Below are 26951 nucleotides of genomic sequence, written 5' to 3' on the forward strand. Positions count from 1 at the left end.
TTTTGGCCATCGGTAAAAATCATGTATTGATCCGATTGTCTCCAAAGCATCCTTGATGCCAGCTATATCACAAGTTGCATTTACCGTTAAATTAAAACTATGTGCTGCACAGTGCACATAAATGGTAGGAGGAAAATCCAATTGAATGTATACTTGCGAACCATTAAATTCTCCACTCATCCCTGGAGCTCCATCATAACCTTGGCCATTAAAATAAGAGTAATCCTAAACCTACTTCCAAAAGATACTTTTTAATGATTTTTGCAAGATCTTCCCCTTCTGGGGAAATAGATAGGCGGCCATAATTTAATTTCTGAAAGTTACAAAAAAAAGCACTCCCACAGCTTAAGAATAGATAGGGGAACAATAATTCTACCCCTTCACATCCATCGCATATCTGGTGTTAGCTGTCAAGTAATCGGAATTCAGCTATTTTAACGTGAATATTTTACGCTTTAAGACAATTGAATTGAGTAATTGTGATGGATTCTGATATTTCAGGTAAATTCTAACATTATTAATGGTGTTTGTGATTTTTAAAAGTTATAAATTGATAACCTATTTTATTTCGGATGTTAAACAATTTTTTTTTTGTTTTTTTGATTTTTGGTGTTCAAAACCAGTTTTGTTATGTTTCCAAGTCCGTCCAAGTGAAGATTAGTTTTGAACATGGTACTTGGCACAATTAGCTTGCCAACTGCATTAAACTCAGCTGCAGATACTTGCAGATAGGGGGTTAGATAGAGGGTTTGATACACCCTCGTTGCTGTACAACATGAAAAAGAGCCTCACTGCACAGGTATTTTTCAGTGTTACACAGTGTAATATCTATTCTAATATAACCGATTAGTTATACAAATTATTATAATTTTTTATAAAACCTATTAAAAATGTACCCTAGATAAAGACAGAACTAAGTTATTACACTTCTTGCTGTACAACATGAAAAATAGCCTCACTGGGCAGAAATTTTTTAGTGTTACACAGTGTAATATCTATTTTTTTAACATAACCGATTAATTACACAAATTATTATAATTTTTCATTTATTAAACAGTTTTAAGAAGATATAGGCAATTAAATATTTTTGGCCGCCTAAAACTTGAAAATCTACCTCTGTGCACTGCTTGTAGAGTATGATTTTCGTTTGCCGAGAGAGGACTTTACTTTTCAATTGCCTAACTAGACCAAAGTAGCACTTATTGGCAAGAGTGATTCCTCGCTGGATTTCAGAGCTGATGCTGTGGCTAGTGTTGATGCTGGCTCCCAAATAAACGAAGTCTTTTATTATTTCTAAATTATGGCTGCCAACAGTAGCGTGGTTGCCAAGGCGCATACGCACATACTCTTTGCTCGATGACAGCAGTTACTTCGTTTTGTCCTCATTTACCATGAAACCTATCTTTACCGCTTCTTTTTCCAGTTTGGAGTAAGCAGAACTAACGGCGCGGGTGTTGATATCGATGTCATCAGCATATGCCAGTTAGCGGATAAGAAAAGATTCCTTCCAAGCCGTCGGGAAAATGCTATTTTTTAAAGAAAGGTTAAGCAGATCAGTAAAGGGCTGGTAAATGTATTCGCACATTTATTAAAAAACATGTTGGGATCAAATCGGGACCGTATTTGAAGGATTCTTTTAGGATATTTAGATGTAATAGAACATGTTCAGCCATCAAATGTGGAGCACATATTGCGTTACTAGAATGGATCTCATATGGATAATTTGTAGGTGATGAATCAACCACAGCAGAGTAATTAGAGTGAAAGAATTGAACGAAGAAGTTTGCAATCTCTTGATTGTCGCTGGAAATGCTATGTCTCAACTTCATGGCAGAAGGAAACCCGTTAGTTCTACGTATAGAATTAACGAAATCATAAAAAGACTTCGGGTTGCAAATAATGTTTCTTTTGATTTTACATATGTAAACTTTATCAAACTTTTTATTAAGTTCAAAATACTTACGACGGAAAATAGCGTACTGTGCATAATCAGAATGTAAACCGGTTTTCTTATATAATTTGAGCAAACGTGATTTCTTATTTTTTAAAGCTTTTAGCTCTTTAGTAAACCAGGTTTGCACTGGTTCATTGTACGACCATATGCGTTTGGGCACATGTTTTTCGTTAAAGTATAAATGTGGTGTGATGGTAGCGTGCTCCGCCTATCACACCGTATGCCCTGGGTTCGCACCCCGGGCAAAGCAACATCAAAATTTTAGAAATAAGGTTTTTCAATTAGAAGAAAATTTTTCTAAGCGGGGTCGCCCCTCGGCAGTGTTTGGCAAGCGCTCCGGGTGTATTTCTGCCATGAAAAGCTCTCAGTGAAAACTCATCTGCCTTGCAGATGCCGTTCGGAGTCGGATAAAACATGTAGGTCCCGTCCGGCCAATTTGTAGGGAAAATTTGAAGGACACAAATTGGAAGAGAAGCTCGGCCTTAGATCTCTTCGGAGGTTATCGCGCCTTACATAAATGTTTTTATTAAAATGTAAAACGTTTTGCTCTACATCCTTTTTATATCGAGGCCACGTTATCTCAGAAAGCTCTTTATTTACCTTGTTAAAATTAGTTTTGGGAAAATCAAAGCACCTGGTAGAGACACGTGTTTTGCACGTGTGTTAGTGCAGCCGACTTCGTTGCTTATGATATCGTAAGTTATCTCAAGAGAAGGATGGTAAACGTCTTCTGGCTAAACAGGAGGTTCACACCGATTTATAGAGAATTTAGATATGTGATCAACAAATGTCAAGTCTAAAGGGCCCATTACTGATACTTAGCATAGACTTGACTTGAATTGAGAACTGTCACTTACAGTTCTGTTAAATTAACATTGCATGTTACTGATTACTCAAAACTTAGGAACACTTAACTTGACTTAGAAGTCTGTTGAAAGTATCTGTAATGAACTCTTAAGAATTTTCCATACTTATTCGGAAAGAAGTTGATCTGATTAAAGCAACGATCATATGATGCTATACGAAATATGGACCATGAATAAGGAAAATATGCAAAGAAGACAATTGGGATAAGGTTTACAACAACTAAGGCATGACGTGGCTGAATGCGTTTATAACACTTCAACCATCGTAGGAGTGCGGGTTCGAATCCCACTCCCGGGAGAAAAGGCTTTGAAGAGATTTAAAAAAGGTATAATCGAAACAGCTGTCGCCTTGTCCATCCTGATGTCACGTTGTTTAAATTTTTCCCAAATTATTAAATAAATTATAAAATTTAAAATTGCTTGAAATAAATGTCTTCATACATTTAAGGCAATAAGGGTAATCCCCGCTCATACAAATAGACAACATTGGTGTTAATTCGTTGTAGTTCTATAAATAGAACAAAGCAACAACACCAAGTTTCTCTGAAACCCCCTTACCAACGCATAACTTTACCATATGATGACATACGAAGTATGGACTATGAATAAAGAAAATATGCAAAGAAGGCAATTGGGATAAGGTTTACAACAACTAAGGCATGACGTGAGTGAATGTGTTTATAACACTTCAACCATCGTAGGAGTGCGGGATCGAATCCCACTCACGGGAGAAAAGTCTTTGAAGAGATTTAAAAAAGGTATAATCGAAACAGCTGTCGCCTTGTGCGTCCTGATGTCACGTTGTTTAAATTTTTCCCAAATTATTAAATAATTAATTACATTTGTTGTAATTCAATTATTGTCAAACCCGACATAAATTTTCCCTTTAACCCAACCGAAAATATACCGAGATTTAGTTATATATTGTAACGAATTTGGGGAAACTCCACTTATTTTACACTTTCTACTAAAGTTCGTATCGCTAAATTGTTGAATAAATAACTCCAATATTCAATAATGCAAAATGGTCTTTATTAGACTACTTTAAAAGTACAATAACACTTATATTTCGCAACCAATAGCCTGCTTAAATCAAACTGATTATGGACTACTCAGCTTCTGCTGCTTTTATACTCTCTGCACAAATGTCTAGATGTTTCTTCTTCTAGAATCCTCTACCTGGTCACCAGCCATACGCGCGTGCATTTGTAGTGTGTAACCATATGCGTTTGGATATGTGAGCGAAGTAGTAGCTGATGATGACATGCGTTTGTGAGTATCTATCTGCTGCTTGTATGTATGTGTGTACATGATGATGAATTTGTTTACGTGCATACAAGTGGGGCAGCTTGCTTTATTGTTGTGGCTTTATTTACTTAGTATCAGATTAGCGATGTAAGTTTCACTTAGTTTTACTAATATTCGTCACACTGCCCTCCACCTAAGTCTGATCGTCCCGATCAGACAAATTTCTCGGTATAACCGCTGCTAGCCTCTCCTAATGAACCACCCTTCTATTTCGTGGTTTCCCCATTGTTTGTATGCGGTAGATGACATCACTGATCCTCTTGACAACTCTGCACGGGCCTTCCCAACATCACCAAAATTTGGATGGAACACTTTTCCGCCGGTGAGGCTTGTATAGCAGTACCAAATATCCCCCCAAGAAACCTTCCGAATTATTGTTTTTGTCGTACCTGTGTTTCATCCTACTACTCATTATCCTGGACCGTTCCCTCACACTCTGTTGTTTGGCCAATGAACTACTTCGTGGGGCTTGATCTTGACGGATTGGCTTCGCATAATCAGTATCGTTCCGACGTTTCACAAGAGTAGTGCGTCCTGGCTTGAAACCACCCTTGCATTATTTCTGGAAAATTCTTTCTGTCGTTTTAGTGCGTTCATTAGGGTTTGTCAATGCCAGTGTTTTTCTCGCAGGTACCTTCGGTTTTGATTTGTTTTGCCCATTCGTTCCATCAACCCTTGCCCCATCTGCTGCTTTTGACTTTTGTGGTTTTTGTCAAATCTTTTTCACCAGCACTCGCTTACTGCTGAACCCTTGCTCAAAACTGAAGTTAAGTGGCACATCCTTGTTCTTATACTGCATAATTCTTCTCTGAATATCGATCCTGATGTCATAGTCAACTAAGAAATCCACTCCCAATATGACTTCATCAACGATCTCTGCCAAAACAAATTTGTGTAGAACCATGACCTCCCCAATTAAGACTTCACATACCACTTCTCCCTGGACTTGGTTATACTCGCCAGTAATCGTACGCAATCTTGCTCCAGGTAATGGCTTTACTCTCCTGTTGACCAAATTATATCGGATTAAAGAATTAGATGCGCCCGTATCTACAGTCAGTACACGCTCCTTGCCATCAACATTTCCTTTGACGGTAAGACTGCTCGATTTCCTTCCAGTTTGCGAGATAGGTATCACACGACATTCAATAGATGGGGCAATTTCTCGATCTTTACATCTGACTCGCTCGTGCTTATCTCCTCCAGCTTTGCGTTTACGACCAGCCATGTTGGAACTACTATGACCGGTGCTGCAGTGACGTGCAATGTGACTTGGGTTACCGCACTTGAAACACTTCATAACTCCGACATTTTTCTGTTGTAATCCCTTCAGTGCTTCCAAAATTGTGTCTACCCAATCTGGCCTTTCCACTTCCACGCGATGAGCTTTGTATGCGTGCTTACTCAAAAGTGACGCTGTTTCCTAAGTCAGTGCATGGGATATACGTGCCTCTTGCGCTTCCAGTTGAGATGGCATATATGTCTTCTGTTCTCCCAATTGAGATCACATTTGCGACACCATTTCTGAAAGGCGTGCCTCCTGTGACTCCAGCTGAGATGCCATTGTCGATGTTTGTGCAGATATTGTGCTCGTCACTGTCTGCGGTGGTTCCTTTTTTCTTCCATTTTTGTTGTTATTTTGTCCCTATCAGAATGAAAGAAATACTCGTCAGCATTGATTCCTTCAAATACCATAGCTACACTTAGTCGTCTTTGTAGCTGGGATTTATTGCCAGTAGTAGCCAATCCACGGACTTCCAACTCCTCCTTCAGTTGCTGGATCGTCAATTCACTCAACTTTGCCATGTCCAAGTTGTATTCCCAATATTCGGAATTTATTCAACAATTCCTCTTTTGACACCAATTGTAACGAATTTAGGGAAACTCCACTTATTTTACACTTTCTACTAAAGTTCGTATCGCTTAATTGTTGAATTAATAACTCCAATATTCAATAAGGCAAAATGGTCTTTATTAGACTACTTTAAAAGTACAATAACAATTATACTTCGCAACCAATAGCGTGCTTCAATCAAACTGATTACGGACTACTCAGCTTCTGCTGCTTTTATACTCTCTGCCCAAATATCTAGACGTTTCTTCTTCTAGAATCCTCTACCTGGTCACCAGCCATACGCGCGTGCCTTTGTAGTGTGTAATCATATGCGTTTGTATATGTCAGCGAACTAATAGCTGATGATGATGTGCGTGGTTTTGGGCTCGCATATGTAGCTCGTCTAGTTTCGAAATCCCGTATTCCATTTATAAAGTTCTGAATTTTAACCCTCTCGGTGTATTCCACGGGTGCGTCTGCATTTGCGAGATGAGCCAATCTTTCAATATCCGATGCAAACTCCTGCAAAGTCTCATTCGCTTTTTGGTAACGGTTTTGCAACTCAATTTGGTATATCTGTTTTCTATGCTCGCTTCCATAACATCTCTCGACATCGGCCATCCAATGCTTCATAACTGTTGTTCGTAATCTGGAATAGTCTGTAAGATTTCAGCTGCAGTACCTTTGAATGCCACGAACAGTGCATCAACTTTATCTTCAGCATTCCAGTTGTTCACTGCTGACGTCTTCTCAAATTGAAGCATGAATACCTGGAAAGGAACAGAGCCGTGAAAAGATGGAGTTTTTACCTTCGGATAGCTCGCTGGAACTGCTGGGCGATTCCTTTGCAACTCGTGTATACGACCTCTCAAAGCTTCTATCTCGGCATCAATTTTGTCCTCGAGCTGTACAATTTTTGTATCCTGTGCTTCCAGTTTCGCAAAGACCTGCGATACCTGTTCCGAAATTTGTGTCGACATTCCAGATATACGTGCCTCTTGCGCTTCCAGTTGAGATGACATATATGTCTTCTGTTCTCCCAATTGAGATCACATTTGCGACACCATTTCTGAAAGGCGTGCCTCCTGTGACTCCAGCTGAGATGCCATTGTCGATGTTTGTGCAGATATTTTGCTCGTCACTGTCTGCGGTGGTTCCTTTTTTCTTCCATTTTTGTTGTTGTTTTGTCGCTATTAGAATGAAAGAAATACTCGTCAGCATTGATTCCTTCAAATACCATAGCTACACTTAGTCGTCTTTGTAGCTGGGATTTATTGCCAGTAGTAGCCAATCCACGGACTTCCAACTCCTCCTTCAGTTGCTGGATCGTCAATTCACTCAACTTTGCCATGTCCAAGTTGTATTCCCAATATTCGGAATTTATTCAACAATTCCTCTTTTGACACCAATTGTAACGAATTTAGGGAAACTCCACTTATTTTACACTTTCTACTAAAGTTCGTATCGCTAAATTGTTGAATTAATAACTCCAATATTCAATAAGGCAAATGGTCTTTATTAGACTACTTTAAAAGTACAATAACACTTATACTTCGCAACCAATAGCGTGCTTCAATCAAACTGATTACGGACTACTCAGCTTCTGCTGCTTTTATACTCTCTGCCCAAATATCTAGACGTTTCTTCTTCTAGAATCCTCTACCTGGTCACCAGCCATACGCGCGTGCATTTGTAGTGTGTAATCATATGCGTTTGTATATGTCAGCGAACTAATAGCTGATGATGATGTGCGTTTGTGAGTATCTCTCTGCTGCTTGTATGTATGTGTGTACATGATGATTAATTTGTTTACGTACATACAAGTGTGGCAGCTTGCTTTATTGTTGTTGTGGCTTTATTTACTTAGTATCAGATTAGTGATGTGAGTTTCACTTAGTGTTACTAATATTCGCCACATTATGTATATATGTGTGCATAAGTATATAGATTTAATATAAGAGTATGTATATAGAGATATGTAGATATAGTAAATAGTGTCTTCAAATATACAAAAGTTATGAAGATAAAAAAAAACCAAACTTCAGTAAACTATCCTTTCCTCAAACTAACAAAGCTATTACTTTATATATATGTATATATTGGTTTGCTTTGGTGTATATAGGGTGTTGAGCTTGTAGAGGTCATTATAGGGGTTTTCAGTCCGTGCGTCCTCTGTCCGAGGTTGTGTCAGCTAGCTAGTTCCCTGATTTATTAATTTTAAAGTGTGCACTTCAGGATTCAGTATCCGATACCGGAACCTGGATGTACCACCTTAATCCCCACCCTTTGGAAAACTACCCCCGTGCAAACGCGTGTTGCAAGCCTCCTCACGCACAGCTGTTGCTGGAACAACCATGTGGTAGCTTCAACATCCGCATTCCCTAACCAAAGCTACCGAAAAAAACAAAATTTGTATTGAATAGTATACAATTCGATACTGTACCGATACCACCCCTACGTGCCGCCTATGCAAACTTTGAAGACTGCACAAGGAACCCTTAAGGTGCAGGGATACGACCCCCATCAATTTATCATGGCACATATAACTCGCGACTGGTCGCCCGCGATGTTGCAACCATGAAACCTACTTACCCTAACCTGTCCGACTAGTGGTAATAGATAAGATATGGAAGTGGATTAAGAGGATTGAAGATATAGGTAGAAGTAGAGGTAAATGAGAAAAAAATATTCGGGCTATTTCGTTGGGCGCCCCAAACCCTGACTCAAGTCCGTCCGTCTGAAGGTCCCTCAAGTCATGTCGATAATCGCCCAGTCGTCACCCCTACCACCCCTCCATTACCCAGGTTCAACACCCTCACCAAAGGCCTACGAAAACTTAGCCTTCCATCTTTTAAAATGCAAAATATTCAAACATGGAATTTCATCTTTCTAATATGTACAATTTCTGTTTATTTATTCAAATTTTTATCATTATCGCTACCCTATTCACACAAAAATTCAAATGTGATTTTAATCTAGCATTTAAACAATTCAAATCCAACTTTGTTTCTAACCTAGTATTTAATTCAATTTTCTTAAACTTAACAGTACAACTAACTATTTCCAATTTTTATTAATTAAATTTATTAAACCAAGAAAATACGAAAGAAAAAGGTAATAACAAATGCAAAAAAAAGTAATGAACAGAAAGAATGAAAAAGAAAAAAAAAACGCGACTAGCCAACAGCTGAACACCCTAATGTATGCTATCCTTTTTTTTCTAAACTCTTAGCAAATATACGTCGTTTTAAGATACATTGCTCACGTTCATATGTATTGCCGGGCAAATAAAAATTTATTTGAGATTTTCGCACCTCTAATCCCTGACCTAGGTTCATATGTTCTTAATGTGTATATACTTGCCAATGTGCATAGGTACATGGAAAAATGGAACGCAAAATATCACTCACCTGATCACTTCAGCGTTGTTGGTACCAGCAAGCCAGAGAGAATCTGTGGAGGAAGAAAAAAAAATTCGTACACATACCTACATACTTCGCCCAAACAGGGTTCAGTGGGATTCAGAGTTGAATGCTGTGCTCATTCACTTGTGGTAGCGGGCAACGAGTGAATCATTCACGCAATCAGCAATAAGTACGAAAAATAAAAAAATAGCAAAAATAAAAAAGCGAGAAACTACTTCTGACGGCAATAACTCGGATAAGCGAACAAATTAATTTTTTATCGAACGCTGCTGCTAACAGCTAAAGAATTTACTAATTAAACGATGTAAATGAATCAAAGAAAAAAAGTTTGGGAGACCAAAAGTAGTGCACCATGTGCTTAACAAGGAAAACATAAGCATACAAAAAAAAATTAAAAATACAAAGAAGATAAATAAGATTTTAAAGGTGGTTTTTCATGTGAGTTGTCAAACAAAAAAAAAAAAAACTAATGTCGAAATGAATTTCGAAACTCAAAAATTGTACAATTCAAACAAAAAAGAAAAAAGGCAAGGTTTTATTTTTGTGACTCCGGTGGCGGTTAGCGTTGGCCCGCCGCTGAATTGCTGGTTGCGCTGTCAGCGATCCGTGGCGGCTCTGCCGGTGATGTTCAATTTTTTGAGGTTTAGGCCTTTATCTACGTCCTGTCACTAGTAAAGATATACAAAAAAAAAGATAACCTTGGTAATTTTTGGAAAATATTCATGTATGTGGTGTTCGCAATTAGGTACACACATATATACTGGCATGCTTTCTTGGCCACGATTATTAACTTTTTTCAGTTGGGTGTTCATATCTTGGCCAATGGATTTGCATACCGGTATGTATGTATGTATATACATATACATCTGAAATTTATTTTATCAAATTTTTCCTCTAGTTTAGCTTGATTTGGATTTTATTGACTTCATTTTCACTATAATTTACTTCTTATTTAGTTTAATTTTCGTTTAATTTAATTTTTATTTAATTAGCTTTTCGTCTAATTTGACATTTATTCTATTTAATTTTATGTTGGGTTTTTTCTCATTATTATTTAATTTTATCTTCATTTTACTTGGTGTTTATTTTAGTTTCTTTAACTAAATCTGGTTCTCATTTCATTTGGCTTTTATTTAATTTGATTTTTCTTTAATTTGATTGTTATTCAATCTAATTTTTATTTCATTTCGTTGAATTTTAATTTAATCTAATTTTTATTTAATTTAATTTTTATTTGTTTAGATTTTTATTTAATTTAAGTTTTATTTAATTTAATTTTCATTTATTTTAGTTTTTATTTATTTTAATATTTGTTTAATTTTAGTTTTATTTAATTTAATTTAGTTTTCATTTAAGTTAGTTTTTGTTTATTTTAATTTTTATTCAATTCAAGTTTTATATAAATTTTATGGGCTTCACCTTTTTTTCACTTCATAACACATATATATATGTATATGTGCTTACCTGTAGCAGGACTCACAGCGGCTTCCTTCCAGTTGCCTGGGCTTTGCGGTTCATAAACTGCCCACAACGGTTAAAAAAAACTTTTATTAATTTTTTGGTTTCAAAAATAGCGCGCACTTTTTTGATTTTAATTCAGGCGAGACTTAAGACTCACGACCGCACACTTCAACTACTATCTCTGCTGTGAATTTTAGATTCTATTTAAATAATGATCATGGCCTGGGTTCGTATCCAACTTTCTTATGAATATACACGTATACAGATGCATCTGTTTTCGTTTGCATCCACACACACAGTCACACCATGGGTACATGTAGATACCCTTTCGGTAATGTTGCGCAACGCGAGTGTATACCCGGTTTAGATACGTTATCAAAAATACTGTTGCCGACGTACTTGCAGCATAAAGGCTGGCGTAACAGATTCTGTAAATTATTGTGCAAATTGTTTTGCTGAATGAGCGCTGAATGAAAAAGTCTTATGTCAGTGAGAAAATATTCATCAAACGCCATGAAAACAAAAAAGTCATTCTGCAACAGTGCGTATGAGTTTTGAATGTCACAATAGTGTACACTCGCTGCCAAGAAAACTCACGAAGTTTTTATCAGCGAAGTTTTTTGTACACAGTTTTGCTTTACAGAATCAGAATTTCAAAAATTACACAATTTCTTTTGTGCACTTTAAAACTCACAGTTAGCGAATAGGGCCCCAGGCTAGGTTTAACTGGCTGGTATGATACGTGCATCGTGCATTTTTGCACACTCACGCCTATTTGCGTTTCTTTTAATTTAGTTTTTTTTTGCTTGTTTTAATAAAAATATCGACACCGGTATAATTCATATTTTTCTATAAATCGTTTATTTATTTGCTTGTTTTTTATTCTAAATGATATACCTTACAAGTATATTTTCACAATGATTTTTATTTATTAACACAACTCGCGTATAAATATCGCTTCGCGCGTTGTGTGTCATTGCCGGCTTACTTCAAAAAACTTAAAACTCTCAATCAATCCTTGTCGTATGCACCGTTGCATAGCTATCAAATTGCAAGATGGAGTCGAATAACGGGAGATTCAGCCAATAAGAATTAGTACGTTATTCGACTCCTTCATGTGTAGTGATGCCAACTGCATCACCAATTGAGAATTTGATCAGTCCTGACATATTCTTCTTTGCCTAAGTTGAATATGTCGAAGTGCTTTGAAAGAACGTCTTAAATTTATAAGGGTGGTTTTAACACAAAATTCGTTTCTACAACTCAGTGCAACATAATTTTTGAGTTCATTTTGAATAACAAAACACTACATTTCCACATTTTAAAATATTTAAAATTTAACGTCTGTTTTTTTGTTTTGATTGGTTCGAAGCAAACTCCTTCCCCCACTGCAGCAGGCGCATTGTAGTTGGTGTGACGGCTTAGCCGAAGTCCATAGTGCCCGATTATGCGGCTAAGCGATTTAGGGCCTGAATCTACGCCGTTTCGCTTCACATGAAGGCGACAGGATCTTGGTGACCAAGAACTGCCAACCTCTTAATCCAGAGTGTTATGTGGACCGTGCCTATTGATTTATTTGCTGCCAGGGATATTTTCGGCTGTACTTGAACGGAGTCTTCCCGATACCGGGCCGCCTCGGGAAGTAATGACGGCTTTACCACAGTAAGGGGCGCTGTTTCGGCGGACGGTTTTTATCCAAATTTTTAATATAAGACCGCTGAGCCCGCCTTGTCGGGCAGGTGGTTGCACGACTAAGATGAACTCAAAAACTTTAAAACAAAGTAAGGTTGAGAAGGAAGAGGCGATGGCTTCCCAAACCGGGGAAGAGGAAATCGCCATCAGCGATGAATCGGACGCGGACAGCGATGATAGTGTGCAGTCAGTTTGCTCGGTAAAGAAGCGGTCTACCAGCTCGGACAAAGAACTAACGTTAGAACGGTAACAAAAAGATAGGAAGCTTTAGAGAACCCTCTCTAAATATCAGGCAGCATTAAGAAATGTGCTGCGCTTGGGTCCCAGTGGTTGGCCCAACAAATGATGAGAGTGATATCTTGGCATGGGCCCGTGAGATAGTGGTAGAATGTCGAAGACAGTTCACTGACGAAAACTTTCCTGCGAGCTTCGCCCAAAATTTTGTAACCGCATTGACGAGGAAGACGGCCCGAGAGGCAAGAGGCATCGATCGGCTGAACCTGTCAACCCTTCTTTTAAGAGGCAGAAGGGGGAGGGCAGTCACAGAATCAGTAAGCGACCTGCCGGAATGGCAGGAACCAAACCTCAAAATCTGCCAAACGAATCGAAGAGGGTAATATAAATACTGGAAAGCCATGTACCTCAAACTCAGTAATACAGGAAGAGGAAGGCAATAGTGGCTTAAGAAACAAACACACAACTGTTAGTAAGCTAAAGAGAGATAACGATCAGACTCCAGATTACTCGATGATACTAAAGGGACCTAACGCTGAAACTCCAGTTTTCATCGAGAAGAAGATGAGCGAAGTTGCAAAGCAGCCCCTGACTGTGGCACTACTAGATTGCAGGTCCCAAATGGGCAGATGGACACCAAAAGGTGGAGATCCCCACAAGGGGAGTTGATTAGTACCATGATCGAAATGATGCATGCTGAACCAAACAGACCGCTACCAGCCTTCGAAACAGCTGGATGGTACGATGGGGTTAAACTGATGACCTGTACCAATAACGCGGCTTTGGAATGGCTGCAGAGAGTTGCACCAAACCTTCAAAAACAAGAAGGAACAAGGTTGAAGGTGATGGATAGAGCACTTATCTCCAAGATACCAAAGGCCAAGGTTTGAATGCCCCGAGTGATGAAGGTGCAGGATACACCTAACATGTTAGAGCGGCAGAAGGCGAATATACCAACACGGGATTGGAAGGTACTTCATGTATCCCGACCAGTGGAAGGGGATCAGTACTACATCCTCAAAATGAATAAGGATTCGGAGGACTTGTAGCACTGACAGCTTGGGAAGATGTCCTAGGTCGCAGGTAGTATTTTTAAGCGCCTTAAAAAGAGGTCTCCCCAGGTCAATAACCCCAATACGCTAAAAGCAAGGGAGATGGATAGGACCTCAATTACCTAAAAGCAGCTGCAAATGACGGGGGTAAACACACAGTTGCAGAGGTGCACAAGCAAACCAATGTTGCTGAGAACCTTAAGAAAAACCACAACATGCTTAAAGCATGAGAGATAGAAAAGGACCTCGAGAACCTGGAAGTAGCACAAAAAGATAAGAGTATATGCGTAGAGGCGGAGGCATTGGAAGTGACTTAATGGTGCTGCGAGTTTTACAAAGACGCTTCGAGTAGGGGAGGGAGAAATGGACCTCCAAACTCTGTAAACAGAGGGGAAAATGCATTGCGTGAACACAGTGGTGGGTAATTTGGAGAGAAGCAGTCAGCTTAATGCCGCTGCGAGTCTTGCAAATAAACCTCTTCTTCGTGAGGAAGGTTCGTTTGATGTGGTGCTGATGCAGGAGCCATGGCTCTCTTCTGGAGCTAAGGTTTCTGGATTCAGCGCTCACGAATTCAACGTTTATTACGCAAAGGTGGAAAGCAGGGTTAGATCTGCTGTCATGGTAAGGAAGTACCTATACTCGGGTATGCTATCGCACTTCAGCACCGAGGACCTAGAGGGGAAGAAAGAACCGTCCCTTATCCTGACATCCTGCTACATGACCCATAACGTGGAAGCCCCAAAAGGGACGTTCAAAGGGCTAGTGGATCAAGAAGGATGCAGAGGCCGGCTTGCCACGTGCCCTTAGAATAAGTTCCACTTTCTCTACATTCAACTGTTCATTAAATATTTATGCATATGTGGCCACACACGTAGTAAACTAGATATCCAATTGCCAAATACGTTCTTGTGCATCGAATGCACATATTTGTTTATATCGGTCAATTAGTCATGCTGACAAATACGCTTTGTCCATTATACATACATATGTACTCATGTGCCTAAATAGGTCATTCCAATATGCTGTCTTCGCAAGCAGGAAATATGTAAAATTGGTTTGTAAGTATTAGTGCATATAGGTATCGTAGAATAAGAATATTTTGTATAAAAGGGAAAGTAATTTCCAAATAAAGAACACTCATGATTTTACCATCACTCACTGCATTTCAATTTATTACATGGCGATCCTGCCAGTTTGATCGGTAAGTTAGCAGACAATTTGCAAAGCAAGCAAAGCTGCTATAAACGATCTCACTGATAAAGACCCTGCCAAATTTTTTTTTCTCTCTAAAAATTAAAAGTTAATGGCCACAGATCAGAGCCAAAAGGTTGCAATTAAGCAAAATGTACGCAAATACCTCAACAAGACCTTCTCCTTCATTATAAGGCTATATCACAACAAAAATAGAGAAAAGCAGAGTACTTGCAAGGCAGATCAAATCCCGTTTAAAAGAACAACAGCAACAACAAAGAAATGACTACACATTAGACTGACAGCAAAAGCATAACACAGAGTGGAATATTATTTGGACACCCAACATTCTGGATGGAAGTAAAGTGGAATATTGGAATATCAAGGCTGCGGCGAATTTTACGTAATCTAAGTATTAGAAAAAATTTGGCAGCTCAGCTGCTCAACTTGTTTTACAAACATTAAAAAAATATATATATATGAAGAAAGAATTCTCTTATTAAAAGTAAAGAAAGTCTACAAGTTACAGCTATCTTTATGCCAGAAATAACGGAAAAGGAATTCCACACAATTTTCAAGAATTGCGAGGAAAGATCGAAAGCTCATATAAACTACTGAAGAGGTTCCTAAAACCCCTACAGCAGTAAAGTAAGGCGCGACACCGATTACAGTAGAATAATATCGGCGTCGGAATAAGCTTAATAAGGAAGATAAGTTAAAAATACCTCCCCCAGTAAAAATACCGAGAAAAAATGGGGAGGCAAACAGTATAGAAAAAAGAGAGATAGCTGAAACTTTTAGATTATTAAATATAACCGTAGATGTTAAGGAAAGAATTGAATTAAAAGAAAAAAATAAAGAAATTAAGGAATAGCAAATAGAAATAAAATTCTTTGTATCTAAAATAAGTAAATTGGAATGCCGTGGGATTTTTCAAAAAAACCCAATAAGTGGGATAAAAATGCAAGTTTAAAGTCAAAAGATAGAGATTACGAAAAAGGACTAAACGGTTAAAGAAAACTATGGAAATTAATAGGTATGAATAGGGAACCAACACTAGAAGATGTGAAAAACCCTTCAACTAAGGAAGAAGAAATATATAGAATGATTAGGGTGCTTTTCCCTAAAGGGATTAAATTAAATTATACAAGTTTTGATGAAAAAAAAAAATCGTTTTAGTAAATAAATATAAAAAAAAATAAATAATGAGTTAATTTTTTAAAATGGCATGGTGGAAAACCATACTAAATGGTATCCTAATAGAGGAAAAATTTGATAACAAATTAATTAAATATGAACCAAAGTACGAAATAGAAAAGAAAGACCAAATTTTAGATAAGTGGTTAACTAATTTTTTATGCGTAACTACATTTTTAATTGCAATTTTAATAAAAAAATATATAAAGAACAAATTGAGGCAATTGAATAATATACAAAAGCGCATCTATGGAAGCATGCAACACACCAAAAGATACCACAAGAGAAAAGAAAAATGTCTATCAGCAATAACAATAGAATGAAGAAAAAGTCACAAGAGAACATATATATAAAGCACTATGCAACAATAAGACTAGTCCAGGCCAGGCTGAAAAAAGCCGGCAATCCAGGACTTGAAAAAATAAGAAAAAACACAGTTGTTCTGAGGGACAAATTGGTGACGAATAATAGAATAGTACTCGAATAGGAAAATTTAAAAATAAAATAGGTACCCAAGTTCTCTAAGATCAAATAATTGCACTAACCCTAAAGGTTGTGAATGTGACAAATCCCGGTAAAAATTAAAGTAATTCTTCATAAAAATCATGACGATTCGTCTTGGTGGCCGCCGCAGAAATCGCATGACACATAAGATCAGAAAAAGATATTGCTGGAAGACATGAAAATATAAAAAAGTACATTTAAAAATGAAAAGTTGCATCCACTGAACCGCTTTCGATCCACTGGTTCAATTACTTCTGCTACTATAAACTACCGTGCTCTTCCATCAACTACAGCTTCTCAAGTTACTGTATAATTAGTTAGACATTTCTCATTTTGTATGTTTAAGAGCCCAAATCAAATGAAATAGTAATGAAAAAATTTCTATTTAAGCATTACAGAAAACGAAAAGAAAGATAAATCAATTAATAGTTGTTAGAAATATCATGTTAAAGGAATAAACATAAGTTTGGGCGGTCTCAGTTAGGAAAACGCGCCTCTAGAGAGGCACATAAGGTAGATAATAAATATAAAGGATATTATAGAGTTAAAAGTATTGATAAAAATAACAACTTTACATTAGTACTACATAGAATAGGAAATAGTGATAGGACCAACAAAGATAAGGAAATAATAATCCATAAGAATAGGCTTAAACCAATATAAAACATCTGGCAGTAATCCAAATAATTTAACAAAAAATAACAGTCTCATCATAAGCATTCCATTTTACTCGTCAAGCACAAAAAAAAAATAATAAAATACCAACACAATATATTTAAATGAAAAAAAAAAAGAGACAAGAATCAGCATAACATGAAATATCAATAATGAAAAAACAAAAAAAACAAAACCGAACGAAAGTCAGCATAATGGGTACACATGTAAAACAAGTAAAACCAAAACTACATAAACAAAAAAAATGCATTACTTTTGGGATCAAGTTACCATTATGTCATAAATTATAACCACACAACGATTGAATGCCAAAGACAATTGAAATTTTGTAAACCCAAGCAAGTTTACGTAAACCGATACAGGACGGCACACTTAAAATTTAATTATGTCAACGCAAAGCCACTCGAATGTTAATAAGAATAGTCACATATAATTGGTGCACAAATTATATATGACTATTCTCCATAGGCGGATGGTGTAACGTGCCCTTAGAATCAGTTCCACTTTCTCTACATTCAACTGTTCATTACATATTTATACATATGTAGGCCACGCACGAATGCACATATTTGTTTATAGGAGTCAATTAGTAATGCTGACAAATACGCTTTGTCCATTATACATACATATGTACTCATGTGTCTAAATAGGGCATTCCAATATGCTGACTTCGCATACAGGAAATATGTAAAATTAGTTTGTAAACATTAGTGTATATAGGTATCTGTAGAATAAGAATATTTTGTGTCCGCCCCCCTTCGTCTGGTAACACCCGGCCAGTGCGGCAAGCGCACTTTTTTCCAAAGTGAGTATAATTATAATATAGCGAACTCAACCCCGTGTCCCCTTTTTAATACATAAAGTGCCTAGTGCAAAAGGTTAAACATGGTCCATTCGCGGCCAAAAAGCACCAGCGACCAAAAATAAAAAGTGACAAGAAAAAACAAACATACATAAAAAAAAAAAACAATTTTGCCATAAAAACGCGGTTCGGTACGGACACAAAAAGCCAAAAAAGTGCTTAATTCCACAAAAATACATATACACACTACAATACAAAAGTGAACACAAGATCTAAAAGCAGACAAAAAAAAGTTAATATAAATACAAAAAAATACATATAACTACATGCATCCAAACGTGTGTAGCCAAAATTTAATTAAACTAACAATATGGTGTGAAAAATAGATAAAAGAAATAACATTGATCAGACAAATAAAAGCGTTGGATGCCATTTTTTTGAATACCTCGACCCTTGCGCCACCTGGCGGCAATTTTTTCATAGGTCGCTTTTTATTCATGTATGTATTATATTTTCCAAATCTGAGCCAAATCGGACCACAAATACGATTTTTTTTTAATATTTTGATCCATGCGCCACCTATCGGAGCTTTTTTCCTTATTATTTTATTGTCATCGGGTTGTGAACTATATTACAAGTTTCAAGCTTGTAGCTTATCGGGAAGTTACATAAATTTTAATTACAAAATTCGTAAACAACGGCCGGCTACACACAGGAAGCTAAATAAAACCCTTTAATAAAAAGTGCTGCAAACATCAAAAAGAAAAATATATATATGTATATATCTACGAAGGTTCAAAAACACAAAACATAAGTGGTGAAAAGCTAAATTTAAAATTTCTAAAAGTAAAAAACATAACACATAACACAAAAACATAACACAGGAAATATAAACAAAACAGTGAAAAAATATTATTAGAAATCAGACCTGTACAGAAAAAGTATCAGTACAAGTATAAGTATAAGTACCTCAGTACTTCGAAAAATTAGTACAAGTATAGGTATCGAAGTACTTGTACTTGATTTGTAGAAGTACAAGTAAAGTACTTGTAAGTACTTTCGAGGTACTTTGATAAGTATTGAACTTTAACACAATGTCCTAGAAGGCAATAAATGTCGGACTTTTCATTTGAAAAGCAGGCAAACACAGGCAAACACAAAAATGCTATAATATTGTTAGCTGTTGTTCAATTTATACTTATTTAATATGTTGTTTTACTTTTTGTTGCTTTCCAATATAAATTTTACTCATATTTTGATTTTCCATTTATAAATCAAACTAACATATTTTGTCAGAAAACCTACTTTCGTGTACGTGCAAGTATTTCGTAAGTATGTATATTAGAGCGGGTCAAATGTTTTTTCCATCAGGAGTATAGCAATAACGTAATCTACAGATGATTCTAAAAAAAATTGCTGAAGACACCATAGCTCTAAGTCCGATTTCGAGTCCCCCACTTTTGTAAAATAGATATGATATTTATCCATATGAATGTAGGGTTTGGCCAAAAAATCTGCACAGCTTCTGATAGAATTATAATATCATATTGGGCTTACTCTAAAGGTATTTTACGTACATTTCAGAATCTGTATTAATATCTATAGTGTTTTTGAATTTTAGTAGAGATATCAGGCTTAAATTATAAGAAATTAGCCTAAAAAGAACTTTTTAACAAATTTCTTAAAGAATTTTTTTACAGCGTTTTGTATTTAAATTTAAAATGGATGAACCAAATCCTTCTACATCATCTGAATACACTTTATCACTTATACTTTTTTTTTTTTTTTTTAATGGACGTTGTGGCAGCGCGCTACCCTCAAGTGGCCCAATGAAACCAGGCTAATCCTGTTAACGCGATCGATTTATATATATATATATATAATAACTTTTTTTTTTTATTATTATTTTGCCGAGTCTTTGATGGGCAGCGGTTTTCAAGCGTCACGATTTGAGACTGCTCAGCTACAGAAGAAATTTCATCAGCCAAGCGTAATACTTAAAGAGAACAGAAGCAAACGTATTATACATTAATTAAGAGAGGTGAGAACAATCTTTTTTATAGAAAAAAGGGAGTCCGAGCTATCAAATGTGTTTGAGTGAGAGTTATAATCTTGGCATAAACGCCGAAAAGGTTCATTTTGTTCGAAATTCGTTCTACGTTGTTTCAGCAGAAGAGGTTTGAAGTGTCTCGATGTCCGAGAGGGAACGCAAAAGTTCACTTCATTCAGAAGAAATGGGCTCGAAATTGTTCCATTTAAAAGTTTTGTCATAAATATTACACCAAGCAATTCCCTTCGACTAGCAAGAGTTGGAAGATTGATAAGCTTTAATCGATTAGTATAAGGTGGAAGATTAGTTAAAGAGTCCCATTGAAAATTTCTTAAGGCAAATAGTAAAAATTGCTTTTGTATTGATTCGAGACCAATGGCCAAAGCAATTTCAAATGGTGCTGTTTCACTTGATTTAGCTAACATAAAACCAGGACGAGCTGTACATTCTCGATGGCTAACCAAAGCAAGCAGAGTATTGCGTCTATATGCAACAACTAATACACCATCGGAAAATTTGAAAACTCTAGCAGTTTATATTATTAGAATTTATGCGCCAATATATTTCAATGTAAAATACTATAATTCTGTTGCATACGGCAGTGTACTTTTATCAAAGTTTATTCGTTGGACACGATACCAACCACGTAATTTACTTAATATTGTAGATGGTGTAATCCAAAATAATTCATATTACGCTCATCCAGAAAACATTTTATTAACAATGTTATTTGATGATAGAAAATCCATACATGATAGAGCTATAACAAAATTTTATACTATAGAGAAAAAATACTGGATCCAACTAAACTCAGAGTTTACAAAAAATATAATATCAATTTTAATGCTTCAGATTATACTGATATGATTAATCTGAATGACGATAATTTACTATCTGAACCGGCATTCACAAGAAATATTCCATACGATCACTTGGTACAATTCTTAGATTATGATGAGCCAACACTAGATGATCCTAATATTCCAATTCATATACAAGGAACAGAAAGATATGTACAGTTGTTAACATCTGTTTCCAAACGTGTTATAGAAAAAAAACGTGAAGGTGTTATGGCTGTTACAGTGAAAGTCTTGAAAAACAACCGCGAATGGAGAGCAAAAAAGATTTTAAAAAATAATAACATTACTTTTATTTTGAAAAATTCGTTAAAATGGCCAATTCTAAGTAAAAAAATAATTTCTTTTGCTTATTACTTGAAAATATAGGTTTTTTTGAAAATTTTTTTCTACTAAAACGAATTCGAAAAGAGAAAAACTGTCTGAATGAAAGTTATTGGAAATATTCTGAACTAATTTTAGCTGTAAAGAAAAAAAAATTCCATAAGAATTTTGTTAAAAATGAGGAGCCTGACATCTCTACTAAAATTCAAAAACACTATAGATATTAATACAGATTCTGAAATGTACGTAAAATACCTTTAAAGTAAGCCCAATATGATATTATAATTCTATCAGAAGCTATGAAGATTTTTTGGCCAAACCCTACATTCATATGCAAAATATCTATTTTGCAAAAGTGGGGGACTCGAAATCGGACTTAGAGCTATGGTGTCTTCAGCAATTTTTCTTAGAATCATCTGTAGATTACGTTTTGCTATACTCCTGATGAAAAAAAAATCCATCCATACAATTTGACCCGCTCTAATGTATATCTGTGTACTGTAATACATATACTTCGTACTTAGATTTTAAGTACTTGAGTACTTGTACTCATTTGGTACTAGTACAAGTTTGTCCTCAGTACATTACAGGTCTGTTAGAAATACATAAATATATAAGTACAAAAAACAGTGAAGGAAGAAAACTTTACTTATACTAAAAAAGAAAGAACGGGTAGTGTAAGTTAAATAAGTTATGTGCATGGGACTTTGCTGCATTTGATAACGCATGCCGTGGCGATTTTTTGACATCCCAATTTCTTGAATGTCACTTTTCAGATGCATATTCACTGACGGAAGCGCGTAAGTATATTTCAACGTAAATTGTTTTGTTTTTCTTTTATTTAAATAGCAATGCCAGTAATTGATAACTCGTGTTTTAAAAAAAGTAGTCCTAAATTTTTTTTTTTACATTGAGCTGTTGTGAGTTACTTCGAACTAAAATTTAAACAAAACTTGTCCGATTTTTCTAAAGTAACAAAGCGAGTATTTCAAAATCGGAAACTTTCAACAGATTTCGAAAAATAAAAGAATATAAACATTCAAAGAAGTTAAAGCAAAATTAGTACGTTGTAAGGAGTAGTTAAGCAAGTGTTTTGAGAGACTACCTTTTCATATAGATATTCCAAATAGTGACATAGCGCTTATTTTCAAAAGTATCGTAAGCGACTCAAAGTCAGAAGAAGAAGGTACTTTGAAAGAAGTCTTTCACTACAACATTTTGAAAATTTGCTTACTATTTCTGACGTTCCAACGCCAGCTATCAGTTCACCAAGTATTCCAACCGTTTTTAAATTTGAAAATATGGCTACCGTGGATCAGAAAAAGTCTTTAATTACAATGCGTTCCTCAATTATTAGGGAAATTATAGCTGTGATCCATTAGGACTTGACACATTTATTGACAAAATTATTTTAATTGAAGAATTAATAGAAATAAATTTTACCAGTACATTCATATCGTTTTTAAAATCAAAGTTAGAAGGAAAAGCTCGCGAAGTAATACCGACCCAAGTATATTCTATTAGTGAAATTAAAATTGCTCTACGAAATAGGATCAAGACAGATAACTCTAAAGTTGTAGCAGGGAAAATAGCAGCATTGCACGTTAACAACAATTATATAGATTTTGCCAAAAAAGTTGAAAAAATTAGCTGACTCACTTGAGCGGTCTCATATTATCGAAGGGATCACTCAAGGAAAAGCTGACGAAATGGAAGTAGAACAAACGGTTAACATGTGTCGCTTAAATGCAAGTTCAGATTTAGTCAAAACCGTTTTAGCCTCAACGGCATTTACTTGTCCGAAAGATGTAGCAAAACTAATTGTAGAAAAAAATAGTTAAGTAAAAGAGCGTCAGGTTTTAGCTTTTAGATCGCGTGGTAACAATGCATTCAGAAATTCACGAGGTAGTTATCGTAGGTTATATCCTAATCGCAACTACATTGGTTACAGAAATAATAGATCATTTTCATACAACAACAACCTTAATGGTAACAATAGCGAACGATGTAGCTTTGCTAATGAAAATCGCTTTAACAATAACATCAACAATCGTTCTCGTCCCAATTCAAGTTCGAATAACGGTGACAATAGAGATAACAGTTCAAGATCGTCAAACGGTGAAGGTAGGAATACACAAGTCCGCACTTTAAACGCGAGTGCCCCTCAGGAGCGAACACTGGGGGATGACGAACTAAGCAACTAAAATATTTTTCTTATTATGATTGTTTGGCGACCTTTTTAATGTTACCTTTTTATCTTCTGGCTCGAGGTCATGTTTTTATTTGTATTCAATTCAATTCAATTTTATTTCTAAAATATTAGTACAGTAAGATTTACATCTCTTTTTGCACAACAGAAAAATAACACTCACATCCAGAAAGTAGTTAAAAATAGTTGACGATAAATTAACGATAAATTAAATCAATCAATAAGTATATTAAAACATGTAACAAAAGATAAGTACAAAGTATATTATGTAAATGGTTCAATTTGTGAAAAAGTATTTATATAGGACATCCTTGAAGTTACTTCCGTTCAATTTGCTTTTTATGCCAGCAGGTATTGAATTCCAAATTCTAACAGCATTGAATGAAAACATTCTAAACATGAGGTGAAGACAGCGCTTCGATTGTGGAAAAATAAGTTTTTCATAAAGATAATTTGGAGTCTTCGTATACATTAAACGAAATAGAAATATAAAGTTTCTGGCTTTTAAATAGGCAGCGATATCACATCCCAGTAGCGATATTCTCCATGCAGATATGTGGTCAAACCTACGTATTCCATATACATAACGCGTAATTTCATTAACTACAATATCAACTTTATGCGCCGACTGAGATTCAAGCTTGCTATATACTAGTTCAGAGTAGGTTAGGGTAGGCAAAATAATTTGAAGGGCAAGCCTCTTTCGAATATGAATTGGAGTAAATGGTGCTGACTGCCTCAGGTTACGTAGAATAACATACACTTTGCCTACAGCTAAACTTATGTAGTTTACACAACTTAAATTTGTGTTAATAACGAAGCCCAAGTTGGTGATTTTTTCAACTATTTCAAGAGAGTTGTTGTTTAAATTAATATTAGGAATTATTTTATTTTTGAAAACTGGTAAGACATACGACTTATTTGAGTTAAGTTGAAGGCCATTTCGTGTAGACCATCGTCGTATAGCTAGTAAATCCTCATTCAGCTTTACCGTTATTGCATTAATATTATCATTATGTATGACCTCCGTGTTTTTATTTATATGACCTCGAGCCAGCAAATAAAAAGGCAAACGATTTTTCTAAAAAAAGGTATTTATTGTTTAAATTTAAATTATTCAGATTTCATTCAATTACAAATTAACGAGTCTCAAAATTTTGTTCTTTCTTATTTGGTTCACAAGCCAACATTTCCTTAATAAAAATTTCAAGCCTTGACAAAAATATCTCTTTAAATACAAACGACATTATTCATATTCCCGGGTAACTTCTAATACCATAACCACTTTAGGTAAAATTAGGGTAAATTTAAAATTTTCCGCACGGTAAAGATTTTTTAAAAATTAACAAATGCATCATAAATTGCGAAAATAATATTTCCTTTCGGGTAGGTATGGAAAAAGTCTCGGTATCAATCCTACATGGAACAGAAAGGATAGTTGTATTATTCCTCGTAGATGTGAAATTTTCAGACCTTTTGACTTAGCTGATTCACCCGATCCACGTTTCGCGAACTCGCAGGAAATTCAAAAGGGTGTTTTCAGAGCTAGATGCATTGTTAATTCAAATAACCTAAATATAAAAGTTATAAATACTACGGATGATGTAAAGTATATTAAGAGAAATAGTATACGGACAGAAAAACTTTCTAACTTAAATGTTTATTCAATTAACAAGACGAAAACAAAAGAGAAACGAACGGAAAAACTGATTCCAATTTTAAAAAACAGATTCCAAAAAATTCTCAACGTCTCAAGGTCTAATTGACCTTTGCACGGAATATGCAGCCATTTTCGCTCTTGACACTTACAAAATGACTTTAAACAACTTCCATGAGCAAACTTTAAGACTAGCAGACAACAACCCGATATATATAAAAAACTATCGATTGCCATATTCTCAACGCGAAGAGATAAATCGCCATGTATATAAACTGTTAGATAATGATTTGATTGAACCCAGCTTTTCAAATGACAACAGTGCCTTGATCGTAGTCCCTGTAAAAAGCTTGTCGCATGTGCGTAGATTTTGGTGCGGTTAACAAAAATCTCATCGCTGGTAAATTTCCTTTTGCGAGAGTTGACGAAATTTTAGTTAATCTTAGCAGGGCAAAGTATTTTTCCACATTGGATCTTTTTTCGGCATTTTATCAAATTTCCTGACTCACGCGGAATTACTTCTTTCAGCACTGACCGTGATGCATTTAGATGGAAAGTTCTTCCATTCAGGTTTAATATAGCATCTAATTCATTCTCACAATGATGACAATAGCTTCTTCGGGTATACCACCCAATGTAGCATTCCTATACGTCCATATCAAAAATCTAACGAAAAAGAAATAACGCTACAAGTTTACGACAAATTTTCAGCTAACAAATAAAATACCACGAATAAGATCAAAAACTACTTATGACAAAAATAAAAGATTAAGTTTAAACATTTGCGCGCATATAAAACATAAAAAAATCAAGTTCATTATTTTGAGGTTGGTAACGAAATAATGACTTTAGAGGAATTACTTTCGAGGCTTGAGCTCGAAACCAGAAAATGCAAAATTAATCCAATAGAATGGCCAATAGATGATATATTTTTCAAACATTTTACTATTACAAATTTTAAAGATCGCGGAAATGAAATTTTAAAATCTTTAGAGTTAATTTGAACTGATCTAGTAGAGACGGTAACAGACGATGGCAAAAAACTTAAGTTAATGACAACAGTTTACCATAATGCCCCAATTTCAGGCGGACATTGTGTATGCAAAACTAAGAACAAAATTTTATTAGAAGAATATGACTCGCGATATAGCCAAGTATGTAAAAATTGTAAGGAATGTTTTTTGAACAAGGTTAAACCAAAGACAAAGGAAAACCTTGTCATAACCCCAAAACCATGTAAAGCCTTTGATGTACTAGTAATAGATAGGACCCCTTCCTCAGTCCAAACACGGTAACAGGTTCGCAGTTACCATGATTTGTAACGACTAAACATCTGGTAACCGTCGCTGTGCCAGATAAATGTGCAAAAACAGTCGCATCGGCAATTTTAGAAAGTTTTATTTTAACATACGGCTTAATGAATGCCATAAAATCAGATTTAGGAACCGAATTTAAAAACAAGTAAGGAAGGCTAAGTTCGGGTGTAACCGAACTTTACATACTCAGCTGAGAGCTTTGGGGACAAAATAAGGAAAAATCACTATGTAGGAAAATGAATCTAGGGTAACCCTGGAATGTGTTTGTATGACATGGGTATCAAATGGAACGTACTAAAGAGTATTTTAAATGGGAGTGGGTCATAGTTCTATAAGTGGACGC

General features: G+C 35.7%; 1 protein-coding gene across 3 annotated transcripts in view; it reads left to right on the plus strand.

Moving 5' to 3' along the window:
• The window catches only part of l(3)80Fg (dnaJ homolog subfamily C member 16 l(3)80Fg), a 2137133-nt gene that overhangs the window by 463537 nt on the left and 1646645 nt on the right, over nt 1-26951 (plus strand). The gene's annotated exons all lie outside the window — the stretch shown is intronic.

The sequence above is a fragment of the Eurosta solidaginis genome, chromosome 1 (genome assembly GCF_040869045.1).
Source record: "Eurosta solidaginis isolate ZX-2024a chromosome 1, ASM4086904v1, whole genome shotgun sequence".
Classification (NCBI taxonomy): domain Eukaryota; kingdom Metazoa; phylum Arthropoda; class Insecta; order Diptera; family Tephritidae; genus Eurosta; species Eurosta solidaginis.